This window comes from Toxorhynchites rutilus, chromosome 1, assembly GCF_029784135.1.
Source record: "Toxorhynchites rutilus septentrionalis strain SRP chromosome 1, ASM2978413v1, whole genome shotgun sequence".
Taxonomy (NCBI): domain Eukaryota; kingdom Metazoa; phylum Arthropoda; class Insecta; order Diptera; family Culicidae; genus Toxorhynchites; species Toxorhynchites rutilus.
In genome coordinates, this window is record NC_073744.1 from 122,808,520 (window position 1) to 122,818,385 (window position 9,866).

Genomic DNA, 9,866 nt, shown 5'->3' on the forward strand with positions numbered 1-9,866 from the left:
CCAGATGAACCTGACAAATATGAACAAATTTTTCCAAAAGAATTCCGAAGAACAATAACTAAGGTTGGTTTTGAAGTCCCAAAACTAATTAGGATATTCAAAGATTACATGGATCTAAGGCGCGTTAATTGCATACTTTGTCCAGAAAATTTGATAAACAGTATACAGATAGTATATAAAAATTATTTCAGCAGATGCAAATCATTCAAAATAGTTATTACCCAAAAATTTTTAATCGATTTAAAAACGCCGGAAGAACTAAATCTAGTGATTGAACAAACACACGAATCAGCTCACAGAGGTGTTTGGGAAAATAAAACACAAATTTCGAACCGTTATTTCTTTCCAAAACTGAAATTCAAAATTCAACAATTCATTAAAGTTTGTGAAGTATGCAATGTCAATAAATATGATAGACATCCATATAAAATTCATCTTTGTTCTACACCACAAACTAAAAAACCCTTTGAAATAGTGCATATTGACATTTTTTTGAGTCAACCCTTTATATTCTTATCAGCAATTGACAAATTTTCCAGGTTTGGAACATTGATTCCTATAAAATCAAGAACAATTACAGATATAAGGAAAGCCTTGCTCAAATTATTCTCCACATATGGTACACCTGGACTGATAGTAAGTGATAACGAACCGGCTTTACGTTCCGCAGAAATTAGAGGATTAGCTAGTAATTTGAATGTCCAGATGCATTTCGTGCCCGCGAATCATAGTGAAAGCAACGGACTGGTCGAAAGGTTTCACTCAACCATAGCTGAAATCTTTCGATGCATCAAACCTCAATACACAAATCTAAACAATAAAGAAATTTTCCTAATAGCTTGTACTCTTTACAACAATACAATACATTCAGCTACAAGATTGAAACCTAGAGAAATATTTTACGGTTTGAAAGATGGACACGAACGGCCTCTCGACATTGATTTAATGCTAGAACAAAAGAACAAATTCTATGATGAGGTTATTTTGGCGAATGAAAGAACGCAAAATAAAAATCTAACCTACCATAATAAAGGTAAAGAAATACAACCTCCCATAGAAGAAAATAAAACAGTTTATAAACTGATTCAAGGAATTAAAGAAAAAACTAAAGAAAAATATCACCTGACCAAAGCTATTGAGGACAAAGGAAGAGTAATTCTCGATAGGTCTGGACGGGAAATTCATAAAGAGAATATTAAAAGAATATGAACTAATATCTTTTTCTATTTCCAGGATGGACGTTTCATTAATCATTATCCTACTGTTCCTTCCCTTTTCCCACAATAAATTTATCCAATTACATGATATCACAAATAATCCTGGAGCGCTAACTTTAAGCGCGGGAGAGGGCAGAATTCAAGAAGGATACAATAGACTACTTCACACAGTAGATTTGCAAGAATTAGGAGTCACAATTGAAATACTGGAAAATTTAATACTGAAGGTTAATAGTTCAACAGGTGATTTTTGTAGGCTTATTTATATCAAGTTTAAGGAAATTAATAATACATACAAAGCCCTTCTTCCAAACATTCAAAGAAACAAAAGATCAATCGAAACATTAGGCAGTGTTTTAAAATTTGTTACGGGCAATTTAGACGCTGAAGATTTACGACACATTAATTCAAACATAGATGCTATTAAAAGATCTGAAAACAAACTAATGGAACAAAATAATAAACAGATTGTAATGAACCAAGAATTCAAAAATCGTATACAAACATTGACAAATGTAATAAAACAGCATGAAAATGTCATATTAAAATTGAATACACAAAAAGGATATGTAATTACAGAAAACACTAAAATTTCCATACTTTTCCAGTTAGACATGGTGTTACAAACACTAAGAACAATAGAAAATACGATAGCACTTGCCAAATTAAATATTGTAACCAGACAGTTATTAACAATCAATGAACTTAAAATTGTAGCCGAACAATTAAAACAAGCAAATGTAAAATTAGACAGTTTAGAAGATGCATACAACTACCTCTCGATAACTGTGCTTTACCATGGACGCCATCTCATCATTAGCATCGACATCCCAAGGGTATCACCCATAATTTACGAAAGAATGATTATCGAAGAACTCCCAATCTTAAATAAAACCGTCAATATTGATCACCAAACAGTTCTAGTGCATTCCAACGAAACAATGGCAGTCTTAGCAGAGTTTGAACAAATAGCCAAAATCCATATTTATAAACGAAACCAATTGTTGAATATTACCAACGACTTGTGTGTTGCACCTTTAGTTCGAGGACGAAGTGGGAAATGCCCCTTCAAAGAAACACCACCCACAACAGAATATAAACTTCTGACTTATGGAACATTAGTAGTCAAAGCTACGCTAGAAAACATTGTGATGAGCAGTACTTGTGGTATAAACCGAAAAGAACTCAAAGGCAACTACCTTATCATATTTCAAAATTGCTCTGTAATTATTCAGGACAGGCTATTCGAAAGTCTAGAATTGCACTTCAACCACCCGATTATTTCACCTCTCGAAATAAAGCAAATAGAAGAAACCTCATTAGAAAAATACTACAACACTTCATACTTACATGAAATGCACATTGAAAACAGAAAGCATTTGGATTCGCTGAAAATACACAATTTTTCATCGATTGGAGCAATGTTTGCCTTAACCATGATAATCATCCTTGTTACAATCTACAGAAGACGCAACGCGATAGCAACATTTTTTATAAGACGCACGGGACGTGGATGGAGTAGTTAACGACGAAACTGCAAACCCAACTTGGAAACAAACGCCAACCGCCCCAAGCGTGTATCTCGCTTCATCAGCAGCATCAAACCTCCCACGAATAAACATCCCGTCAGCAACGCGGCCAGCCAGCCAGCCAGCCGTTCAACTATCAACGAATAACGCACAATCAGATATTCCGTCAACAAGGTGTCATATTCCGCCAGCTACCCAACTATCGATGGAATGCGCAGCGGGACCGTTGTATGCTTAGTTTAGTAAACAGGATTAGGGAAGTTATAAAAAGGCTTCGACAACTTGAATAAAGAGGATTATAGTAGTAACCGTCGAGGAACGTAGTCGAGTAGTGTTTTTTTAAAAATCCCAAAAGGCCCAAAAATTGATATTTTAAAACTAATTATATTTTTTTAAACCTAAAAAAACACTTGATTGTGAATTTGAACATGCAACAATTATCTATACAAATTTACATTCACGACGCGCACTTCTATTCTCGAGGACAGTCGACGACAGAAAGAACGAGCACAGTTTAAGCCGAGAACAAATAAAATGTCGAGAGACCGGACACATAATTGTCCTATCAAGTTGTAAGTTGTGAGAGCTGACCAACTCTTGGACACACACCTACAACGTTCACACCACTTCTTCCATGTCCTACGGTCCCCTCTCCATCGTATGCTTATCATATGTCAAGTGACAGATGCAAAGCAGACAATGGAGATTTTGGCGCATCGATTTGTGGCGAAGCTGCAAATGTATTAAGTGACCGAAGGTTACAATGATTCAAAACACATTAATAAACGACAAACAATTCGGTTTTATGCCAAAACGCAGTACTGAATCAGCATCTTTGGAGCTCATAAATTATGTAATTAGAGGTATAGATGAAGGTGATTATGTAGCTTGTATTTTAATTAATCTATCGAAGGCTTTCGACTGTATTTCACATGAAATTCTTCAGCATAAACTGAGTTTCTATGGCTTATCTGTCTCTGCAATCGATCTAATAAAATCATATCTAACAAATCGACAACAATTTTGCAGTATAGGCGATACTCTAAGTAATTCAGCTGTTATACGCGCTGGTATTCATCAAAGATTCATATTTGGACCTCTTTTATTTAAAATTTTTCTGAATAACATTTTTAGCTTACAATTAGAAGGCGAACTTCAATGCTACGCAGACGATGCCGTATGGAAATATAGGGCAAAAAGCTTCACTACTCTTCTAAATATGATGCGAAATGACTTAAATATTATTCCAAAATGGGTTGCTGCAATGTTCAATGTTGTTGGAATGTTTATAATTCATTCATAGTTCCACGTCTAAACTATATGAATTGTATATGGGGATCAGCAGGATCAACTGCTGTAAATGAACTAAGTGTTCTGCAAAACAAAACTATTAAGAAACTTCCAATGTTGACGCCAACAATAAACTTATATTCTGAAAATTTGCTTTCATTAAATAAGCTACATAAATATAATGTTCTTTTGTTAATTTTTAAAATAAAGAATAAATAAATTAAATGCAATATTCCACTCGTACAGGCACATACTATTCATTCTTTTAATACTAGGAATAGGGAGAATTTTGTAGTAGAAAGAGCCCGAACTGAACTCGCAACTAGAAATGTATTTTTTACAGGAATTATAAAACTTAATGCATTACCTCCTGAATTGAAACAAGAAACAAACATTGTAAGATTTAAGAAGAATTTGCGTAGGTTAGTTTATGGTGAACATTCATGAACATCGAATTAGCTTTAAGATAATGATTGTATAGTTAAGTTAGTAGTAAGGTGCTTGCTCGCCAGAAGAATTCACCAGCTGATTGGCTGGCTACAGTTTTTTATAAACTTTACAGCCAAAATTGTAAATAAAGAAAAAAAAATAGCCTTTTTTCAAAGCAATTTTTAAGCCATTGAAACAAGTTTTTGGATCAATTATTAATAAGCATATAACGCGTAGACATTTTATCTTTCGAATAGAAATGAAAGACGTAATCCTACGTTAAAACATACTTATGTTAATGTTAAGTAATTCAGGATAATCTTCTTGGATGGCAACAACGTTCCAGTGGAATTTTTACCTTCTCAACATAGCATTACTTGCGTCTTTTTTTAGTAGTACTTGGTTGAGTTTTCTATGCCGAATAACACGCCTTGAATGTACTCTGGATTGGCAAGCTCTAGAATACGCGTGACCACAGTGCAAGACGGAAAAAATTTCTTTGACGAAAAATCCCCCAGCCAGAACGGGAATCGAACCCGAACCCCCGGCATGATAATGTGGGACGCTCACCACTCGGCCACGGGAGCACTAATTCAGGATTATATATGATGATGGTCCCACCTCATTCCCCTACAAAGGTTTGAGCGGAACGGGTTATCTAATTGATAATAATTATATTACGGTATTTACATTATTCATCAACAAACCAGTAAGCAAATTAAATTGAAATGAAAACGGACTGGTTATTTCGCAGACATAGATTACTAATCGAAAGAACAATATAAGCCATTATCTGATCGTATTTATTCCATGGCATGTAGAGAGAATTTCCAACCCGGGAAGACCCTAGACCGATCGGGAATTGAACCCAATACCTATGTCAGTATTAGCCAAGAATTTACAAGGGCATTCCCGCTTTATCTGATACCCGGCCACGATGCTATCGTTTCCGAGTTCAAGCAGCTGAGCAAACCCAAGCTTAATTCTAGCCGATACTTCAGGCCCATTACTTATCCCAAGGCATGTCAAGAAAGTTTCCAACCCGAAATAATCCTTGACCGATCAGGAATTGAACCCAATACCTATGTCAGTATTAGCCTTGAATTTACAAAGGAATTCCCGCTTCAACGGATACCCGACAACGGTCTGTTAACCGTTTTCGAGACCAGACAGCTGAGCAAACCTAAGCCTAATTCCAGCCGATACTTCAGGTCCTACATCCAACCTGGAGTATAAACATATCAACCTGAAATCTGCAATGAGATCCACCATAACACAGAAAAATCTCGTTATAATTATCTGTTGAAAAGATAAATTTACGAGTATTCCGGTTGAGCTATCCCTAGCTTCATTCCGTTTTCCACATTGAACTCCTTGGAATACTTTTATTTTATTCGCGAAAAACTACTTTTGCTTATGCTCGATCTCAAGTCTTTCGATGTGTGCCAACGCGCGCGGGCTCAAACTATTGCAGACTTCACAATTATTTTTTAAATTTAATTGAAGAATTGAATTGAAATAAAAACGAAACCAATCAATACCATCATCATCATAGTCTTAAGATAAAATGAGTAAAAATAAAAAAAAGTACACACTCACACACAAAAGACAATACATTATTTATTATATGAAATTATGATGATGGTCCCCTTACAAAAGTTTGAGCTGAACGAGCTCTTGTTGATAATGATATTTATATTGAAATTTACTGTACTATACAACTAACCAGTTAGCATATCATAAAAAAAAAACACGGACTGGTTATAACACAGACATAAATTCCTAATCGAAAGAACTACTCGACGCATTTATTCCATGGCATGTCGAGAGAATTCCCAACACGGGAAGACCCTAGACCGATCGGGAATTGAACCCGATACCTATTACAATATTAGCCAAGAATTTACAAGGGAATTCCCGCTTTTTCAGATCCCCGGCCACGATGCTATCGTTTCCGAGTTCAAACAGCTGAGCAAACCCAAGCCTAATTCTAGCCGATACTACAGGCCCATTACTTCTCCCAAGGCATGTCAAGAAAGTTTCCAACCCGAAAAAATCCTTGACCGATCAGGAATTGAACCCAATACCTATGTCAGTATTAGCCTTGAATTTACAAAAGAATTCCCGTCTGGAATTCAATCTGGAGTATAAACGTATTAACCTGAATCTGCAATGAGATCTGCCACAACACAGAAAAATCTCGTTATAACTATCTGTTGAAAAGATGAAATTACGAGTATTCCTGTTGAGCTATCCCTAGCTTCACTCCGGTTTCCACATTGAATCCCTTGGAACGCTTTTATTTGATTCGAGAGAAATTTGATTATGTTCAGTCTTATGCTCCTCTATGTGTGTGAACGCGCGCTGACTCAAACTATTGTTTAAAGTTAAATTTGTATGTTCGACTGTAGAGAAAAAAAAGTACGACTAAAGTTCCCCAAACGAATAACATACCATCATCATCATAGTCATAAGATAAGAAACACAAATATCCGTTATAACTTCGTCATCTTACATGCTAACATTGATTAACATTGATCCTATACTGGGTTAAAAATCCAAATCATACTTCAAAAACTCTTTACAGATACTACGGAACATTCGAAGACTTGTTGCTGTCTTTGCTTCATTTGGTAATGTATTGTAAAGCCAATATCCTTTGTAAAAAAGTGAATTTTGGGTACAGGACATTCGCTTGTCTTGTGTTATATCGGTGAATATCTCTCCCATACGTTATGGTGTTTTGTAGATAGTTCGGTGTCATACCGTTAGTCATCTTATATATGAACGTAAGCGTGCAGTACTTAATACGCTGACTCAATGACATCCATTGCAGGCATTCGAGCATAAATCTTCGTGGAGTTAGTCGATCACATCTCAATATCAGACGCATCGCCTTGTTTTGCACAATTTGCATTCTTTGCATTTGCCTCTTATTTGCAAGAAATAGCACAAATGCACAATAATCAAAATGTGGAGCAATAAGTGATTTATAGATCGTGATTTTACTTTCAAAGGTCAAGAATCTATCAATTCTACAAAGCACTCCATATTTATTAATTATATTATTAAAGTCATAAACAGTGTTCTGGGATCGATACCAGAAGCCATACCAGAAAAATTGCATTGAGACCATTTCGAATTCTGTATGAATCTTTTCACTGTTGTTCAAGCATTTTTAAACACTTTCGATGCTTTGTACAAAGAAAATCCGTCCTTGCGTTGCCGTCCGTCCGGCCTGCGTTGCTCTCTCAAGCTCCTTCTTCTTTCAACGTTGTCTGTCCATCCTTTTTTTGCAATATCGCGGCATTTGGAACTATTAGACCAAAGAAAAGTCTCGAACCTGTATGACCAATTCAACCCACAGAAATGTGTCCGTATTACCCCACACAGCATGCACAAACTTAAATGCAATTTATTTCTTTTATTGTTAACAAACATACAATTTCGTTGTATCAAATGGTTCTTCTTCTACAGGCAAACAGTACTTTACTGCACAATAAAAAAGTGAAAAAAAATAAAAAATTCGGATTTTCGAAATACGACCGAATGCCTAAAAGTCAATTTTTGACGAAAAAAAATTCGAGATAACAATAAATCTCGACGTTTCATGCTATTTTAAGACATTTGGCATAAAAACACATTATTGGAACACATTGTTTCTCATCATAAATCTAACTTGAATTTTTCAGCAAATTCCATTATTTTCCAATTTTTTTCATGACAAATATCAATCAAGCATTCATCCTACATACTTTTCTAAAGGCCAGGAGCGGCGTTAGAAACTCAGCGGAACACGAGAAGGCTGAATAGTACGTACCGGTTCATGGCGATGCGAGTCGCGAGTGCGTACAGAACCATATCAACAGAAGCGGTCTGCGTCATAGCCAGGTTGGTCCCTATCAACATCATCTTGGCGGAAGACAGCGAGTGCTATACGAGGAGGGGAACCAGAGGAATCCGGAAGCTAATGAGGGCAGAGTCGATGGCTAGGTGGCAGCAAGAGTGGAGTGCGGCTCAAAACGGCAGATGGACGCACAGGCTCATACCGACACTAATGGGCTGGGTAAACAGGAAACATGGAGAGGTGAATTTTCACCTAACACAGTTTTTGTCTGGGCATGGCTGCTTCAGGCAGTATCTGCACCGGTTTGGACATGCAAGATCGCCTCTTTGTCCGGAGTGTGGAGATGTGGAGGAAACACCGGAACACGTTGTATTTGTATGTCCAAGATTCACCACAAGGCGCGAGGGACTGCCTACCCTTCATACTGGGAACATCGTAGAGGAAATGTGTCGTGACGAGGGCACCTGGAACGCAGTGAACAGTGCGATCGTCCACATCATGTCCGAGCTACAGCGGAAGTGGAGGACCGACCAGCGTGCGGATAAAGCCTGACTATAAAAGATGAACCACAGCGAGATCTGAAGCACCGGAGTACCCCACGAGAGCGGCCGTGACGGAGTGCGCGTTATGTTGGAGGGCGCTTCCTAATCGGTTCACGTCTCGACAGGTGAGAAAACCCGCGAGGGTGGCTGTGACGGGTTGCACGTCAAGTTGGAGGGCAATTCCTAATCGGTACACGCCTCGACGGGTAAGCGCAAGCTGGCGAGAAGGATTGACAAATTGCTGGCAATGCCTCATGGCGGATTGGAAAGAAGAATACTGCAAGGACTTCGACGAAGCGAGCGCCTAGGAAGGCGTCACCAAATCGGTGTGTACCTCACGAGAGTTGCTGTGACGGAGTGCGCGTTATGTTGGAGGGCACTACCTAATCGGCGCTCCGTTGGGAAGCGAAATCCTGCGAGGGTGGCTGTGACGGGGCGCGCGTAAAGTTGGAGGGCGCTTCCTAATCGGTGCACGTCTCGACAGGTAAACGGATACTGTCGCGAAGAACAGAAAAATGCCTACCTGACAACGCCTTATCGTGGCCTGGATGAAGGAACACTGCGAACATTTCGAAGGAGCCAGCATCATGGAGGAAGCCATCGACAAACTGGTGTATACCCCACGAGAGTAGCTGTGACGGAGTGCGCGTCATGTTGGAGGGCACTACCTAATCGGCGCTCCGTTGGGAAGAGAAATCCTGCGAGGGTGACTGTGACGGGGCGCGCGTTAAGTCGGAGGGCGCTTCCTAAAGGGTGTGTCACATCAAATTGCATCACGGAAAAAACGCTGTAGAAATTTAATTTTTAGGAATTATATCTTCAGCTTTCGCTTATAATCAGATAAGAGTGTATAGATCACGTTGGCCATGCTTCACTGTCAATTTTTCGTAAATTTGGAAAAATGTCGTCGAACGAAAAAGAGCGTCGTGAATTAATCCTGTGCACTCATTTCGAGAATCTGGAGTTGTCACATCGGGACATCGGTAAGATGCTGGGAATTGTCCAATGCACG